This window comes from Amblyomma mixtum, chromosome 1 (genome assembly GCF_055824585.1).
Source record: "Amblyomma mixtum isolate Tamu chromosome 1, ASM5582458v1, whole genome shotgun sequence".
NCBI classification, from domain to species: domain Eukaryota; kingdom Metazoa; phylum Arthropoda; class Arachnida; order Ixodida; family Ixodidae; genus Amblyomma; species Amblyomma mixtum.
This window is the reverse complement of record NC_143012.1, coordinates 223219397-223225396: the sequence shown is the minus strand read 5'-3', so window position 1 is coordinate 223225396 and position 6000 is coordinate 223219397. Positions and strand designations below refer to the sequence as shown.

Genomic DNA, 6000 nt, shown 5'->3' with positions numbered 1-6000 from the left:
TGCACGTTAAAGAAGCCCAGGTGGTCTAAATTGTCCAGAGCATTCCACTACGGCGTCTCTCATAACCTGAGTCGCTTTGGGACATAAACCTAACCATTCACTCACTCATTTAACAAATTTAAATAACGCGCTTCTCTTATCCTGCTTACTTGCGCCACCTCTTGGGCTGTTTACGTACCACGCTTTTTTTGTAATAGACTCAGAGAACTATAACTCCGTGAACGAAGCCAATCTCGGAGGCTGAGCCGCCTTGTGCTTAGGAGAGGAAGAGGCAAAGAGATGGGAATACGGGGATGTGGGGAGGGGGCTGTTTGGTGGAAAGAGCGACGGTGGCGCCTGCCGCGCCAGCGTCGCAGCTGGAACCTGCGTTGCGAACACGCGGTATTCCGTGGCGCGGTCGGTCTGACGTTGTTGTGGCGTGTGCGGCGGCGGCCGGTGGTAGCGGCTGCTCCTCTCGCGTACGAAGAAGCGCTCCGTGGCGTGCGTGTCGCGTCCCAAGACAAGCACGAGGAGGCGTGTCCATTTGGTGCCGCATTTCTCTCCTTGTCCGTGTACTATCTTCGTCATTCGTTCGTTCGACCAGCGAAGCCGTGTAGAGAACGAAGAGCTGGGAACTAAGGGAATTTTGCGGCGCTGCTGGCAGCTGACTCGCCATGAGCTACGACGGCTTTCCCGCGTCCTGTGAACAGCTGGCGCGCGTTTCTCATTGAAGCGCGCACCTTGTCGACCGGCGGAGTGCTCGCGCGGCGGCTCAACTAGCGGCCCCTGACTGGTCCGAGAATCCCTAAATCGGTGAGCTCTTGTTACCACTTACCTTTATATATTTATATAATTAATTTATTGGGCTTTCCGAGTGTGCTATCCATTTCCGCATCTTATGACATAGGTCGCAAAGCATTCGTATGTGTGGATCGTTTGGATATTTTGTATCGTGTGTCACGTGGACATTGTGCAGACATCACGCTGACGTCGTGCGGATCATCATGGGAGTACTGATATTGCCGAACTCCTGACGTAACGCTGACGAGTGAGGTACTGAGTTCAGTGATTTGAAAACTAGCCGGCGCTTTTAATTTCATTGGGGCCTGAACATATTCGAAGAAAACACGAAAAAGCTTTTCAGTCCATCTAGGAAGTGCGGTATGGAGCTCGGTACGGTGCATATATAAATGGAAATATGAAACTATATGACAGAAGTCACTGCTCACGAGGTGTCCATTTGTCTCATCCATACCCTGACAATTTATGAAAACTAAGCATGTGTGCAAGTTGTGAATCTATCTTGAGGCTCTCACGAGCATTTGCGCAGTTTCCGGGAGAGGAAGCAGAAAAAAAAAAAGACGCCGACTTCTGCGAATTTTCCTACCAATAGCCGAGCGTCTTTTCACGCGTGACCTTTCCTCGTGCTATTGTTCCCATCTAGCTCGGCCGACGACTGTGTACCCAGCTGTCAGATTCTTTCTATACCGCACAATTGGCGGAAAAAAACTCCGTCGCCGCGAAATATACTTTTTATATTTAATGACCCCATGGGTTGTTTAACTTTCCCGCCGGCGTCCCATTCGTACGTGCTTTTTGACTTCCTCTCTCCTTTAATCTTTTCCCCTCTGGCTGCAAACTGTTAACGTGACAACAGGTGCTATGAATGATTGCCATATGGGTGAGATATGCCTTAATGACATCCATGACATTAATCGTAGAGGAAGGCTTGCAGAACACAGTAATCACTATTTCCCTGTCACTAGCGCATTCCCGACAGACTAGATACGGTCAGTACTCGCACACGCGCTTGTGAAGTCGAGTCTAATAACGTTGATGTGGCCGCCTTGCCACATGTGTTTCTGGTTTTTGCAGTCACGATCTGCATGGTCGCGCACGGAAATTGCGTGAGGATTAGTTTGGCCTCTAATCTTTTCTCTCTTTTTGCTTCATGTAAAGTGCATTCGCGAAGGTCGGTCACGACAGCTGCTCAATAAGTGAACATGCGCCGCAGGTTAGTAAAGACGTAAACAGGTGGGCGGTTTTCTTTATGCATGCACGCACGAGTGCCGGAAGAACTTAAACGGCGTTACACCACTGGTTTCTCAAGTTTCTTGGCGGGACCGTCACTCGTGGACTTCTTTTCTTCCCAGGTGTCGCGGTAATACCTCCAATGTATGCACCGTGGTTTAGACGTTCGGCGGGAGTTCAGCGGACAGCGCGTGAAAGGCGCTCAACTCCGTAGATCGAAGTTTTCTTTTTTATTTAGTACATACTGCAGACCCTTTTCAGGGTCCAAGCAGGACAGGCATATATTGTTAAAACTCAAAAGATACAGAACACAGTGAAAAGAAAATATAAAAAAAATGAGCAGACAAGTTTTGCGAAACTATTACGATGCTATAACATGGTTCCAATCGGATATTGTCCGCGGAAAAAACGAATATTTAAAACAGTCAGTTTTCGCAAAATACGGTGTCAGTGAGTGAATGTGATGATGTCGGGTATATCGTGTGGTTAGAGGGGATATGTACTGTGAAGGATCCAAAGCAAACTTATGGTTAAGTAAAGAATAAAGAAACTCAAGGCGATATTTTCCTCTTCGCGTTTCAAGTGTTTCAATATTGTTAGCCGCCATAAGGTCAGTCGCCATAAGGCAACAGCCGAGCAGCCATATAGCTGGAAAATAAGTGTTCGGTGCAGCTGAATTGTTGTAGGCCTTGCGTAATAACACGTGTCTCAGAAGTGCCTTCTGCTAACAGTGGGTCAGTGGTTAGGGCGCTCGGCTACTGAGCCGGAGTTCACGGGTTCGAACCTGGCCGCGGCGGCCGCGTTTCGATGGAGGCGGAACGCAAAAGGCGCCCGTGTGCTGCGCGATGTCAGTGCACGTTAAAGATCCCGAGTGGGTTGAAATTATTCCGGTTCCATCCACTACGGCACCTCTTTCTCTCTTTCTTCTTTCACTCCCTCCTTCATCCCTGCCCTTGCGGCGCAGTTGCGGTGTCCACCGAGATATGTGTGACAGATACTGCTCAGTTTCCTTTCCTCAGAAAACCGATTATCAATTTTCAATTCTTTCGAATGAGAATAGGCAGTGCACCAGGATTAATTTTAAAAAAAAACGAGAAAGGCCACGCCTATGTATAGGTTGGCACATGTAGCGAGCGGTATACGCGCGCAACGTCTCTTCTATTGCGCGCAACCAGGAACACGGCTCTTTCCTTGGCACCCAATCGGGTGGCCTTCAGAAGCGGTGTTGTTATTAACAGATCGAGCTATTCGAGGCGTCGTTTGGAGGAACGACAGAAGCAGGTGAGCTACACCTGTTGCAACGGTGCTGCGGACCCAGAGCCGCGCTATTCTGCGGGCGTGATTTTCGCGACTTGAACGTCATACTGCTACAAAGGCAATGGTATCAAGTGCGAAAAAGCCATTGTTTTAAAACGGGCGACTAAAAAAACACTATGTATAGTCACTGAATCTGGAACGGGAAAGGAAAAAGCATAGAATTCATAAAGACCAAGAAAACGGTGAAAGTGTGACTATACCTGAAGACGGCAAATATTGTTTTCAGGATGTTATGACGACTCCCTTTTTGGTTTTATCTCATTAGACTTCAAGCTGTGTTGAGATGGAGTCAGGTGACGTGGGAGGGAACATGTGATAATAGGCTCCTTTTTGATGCGGTGTTAATGTGCTCGTGAAAGACATGAGAGCGCAAAATGGCAGCACGGACGAGTAAGGGAACAGGACGAGCGCTACACTTTCTACAGGATTTATTCAAGGAAGAACGTTTATATAGCCTCTGCCCTTATCCATGCTCTTAATCGCAGTTGACAAACATTCACCTCTCACAGATATGCATCAAGAAACAAACAGCATTTCACTGTGGCGAAGAACAACTGACGTGTCACTAATGCAATTATCACCTCGCTTCTTGATATAGAAGGCTTCCACGAGCTCACGTTCTGTCCTATCTCGGCTTTCCAATAGCACTTTGCAATTCGATAGTCGAGGCTTACAGGCTATACGCTTCTCTTTCGAGCAGGCTTGGCAGTGGTCTGGAAGATGGCCTCTCTTGTTTAATGAATTATTGTGTTCAAGCAGGCGCTCATTAAGACACCGTCCGGTCTGCCCAACGTATACATCTTGCCGCATGCGTGAACACATTCCGGCGAGTTTTCGCGGCGCTGAAAATACCACATCGACGCCGTACTTAATGGCCACCTTCTTGAGGTTATGAGAGGTGTGCTGTACGTGCTCAGTCACAGCACAAATGTGCTCAGTCGGAATGTTTTGCTGCGACCAAGAAGAAGTAAAATTTTTTCTGCTAAGTAACCACACCTTATTTCGCCCTCTCTTTCTAGTGTGGTTAGCTTCGCGCAAGGTTAGGCTGACGTCATTTGTCTTCGTTACTCTTTCCTGGTGGAGCGCAACGCTTTGTAGCTAAGACCGTTTCTTTGCAGCTATAATTCATTAACCAACGTGTGTTTGCAGCAGGAACCGATACGCAATTTAAAAACGCTTGCTGTTCCATATCTGTGGTTAAAGCACGTGACATGAATTTAAACGAACAGAAAGAATCTTGGCATCGATCGGTATTCGAACATGCCCATGTATTTCCCTCTCTTGCCCAGATCTCACACCGATGGCGTAAGTTAGAAGCTCCGTTTCTTTTCTTTTTTGGTGCGGAGCCAAAACCTCAGTTGCACGCAACTTGCGACAGCTTTGACAATGTATGCATCTGCAACCCAAGACAACGTATGCGCGACACTTCCTCAAGAACACTTGTTACAAGCTCTTCACGTTCCTGTTGGCTGCGTGGGAGGCAATACGTTTGTCTGTGGAAGGCTTTGAGGAAGTACGACTCAGAATACTGTCAGGAAAGTTTGAAGCTTCCAAAGCAGGCATATACGTTACTGTCATCATTTTACGGGCAAAAGTGCACGTGGGGCACTTCGGAGGGAAGGGGGGGGGGGGGGGGGGGGGGGTGCGTTTGTGCACCGTGCGCACTTCCCGGTTTAGAGTTGCATAAGTTGTCCGCAACTGACGTTAAAATTTCGTTGCTGTTATAACGCCAACTGCAGTAGAATCGATGGCAAAACGGCGGCCTCCGACCACCGGCTTGTCGCTCTTCATGACTAATTACCCGAGGCTGCCAAGTTCGTTTCGCGGCAGCAGTGGTTAGAGAAGTAATCGCAATCTAGTAGACTGTAAATGAACGAAACTGCATGGCATTACGTTAAGTGTGCTTAAAACTATGCATGTAACCAGGTTTTCGTTCGACGCTGACAAGAATATTGTACGTGCATACATACGCGGCGCAAACAGCATCCGAGAAACGCTGCTCCGGTTCCACTGCGGCAGTGATTTTGAGACCCCTAATCACTGCGCGTCGTGGTCCGTGTGTTTCACCGGTCACCATTAAATTTTCTTGGATGCAGCATGACCCACCACTGGCAACTCCAGCTTCAAATTTGAACCGCCCACGGGTGGTAATAGCGACGCGGCATGTGCACTTTTCGCGATCTCTGTGAAAAACATAACCTGTACCACAGCTTCCCCGTATGACCCAGTATTCGTGGCCGCAGAGAATGTGAATAAGTGTCGTGACCCACCGGTGACCCACGGCGCAGTGAACGTGTCAATTCACATTGGGCGCACTATCCTTCGGAGGCAGGAAGATTCCAAGCATCTTTAGGAAGCGAGGAAATAGAACAAGTTGTTTTGTAGCGCACATTTTCGATCCACAAACTCATGACAGCAACGAATACACGCAGGTAAGGCCTTTCTGGCCACCATACTAAACGCGGCGGAAGTGACATCATTCAATGTGTTACATATTGTCTTCGTTGTCAGTTTGCTTTTGTTTTCACGCACAGCGCAAGATTTATACTCCCGATTTCAAACTGGGCGCTACCATGGTGAAAATACCGGCCGTATTCTGACGTGTCAACCTGACGCGTTCTTACACATCTGAACACCCGCCAGACGCCGGTCTCAGTTTGCGGGTCGGCCTTT

At 48.4% G+C, this 6000-nt stretch overlaps 1 protein-coding gene across 1 annotated transcript in view; it reads left to right on the top strand.

The window, feature by feature from the left end:
* The first annotated feature begins 364 nt into the window (after positions 1 to 364).
* Positions 365 to 6000, top strand: part of LOC149371031 (CD151 antigen-like) — a 111232-nt gene continuing 105596 nt past the window's right edge. The window contains exon 1 of the mRNA XM_089564318.1: positions 365 to 792. The gene's annotated coding sequence lies outside the window, so the exon portion shown is untranslated. The remainder of the gene's footprint in view (positions 793 to 6000) is intronic.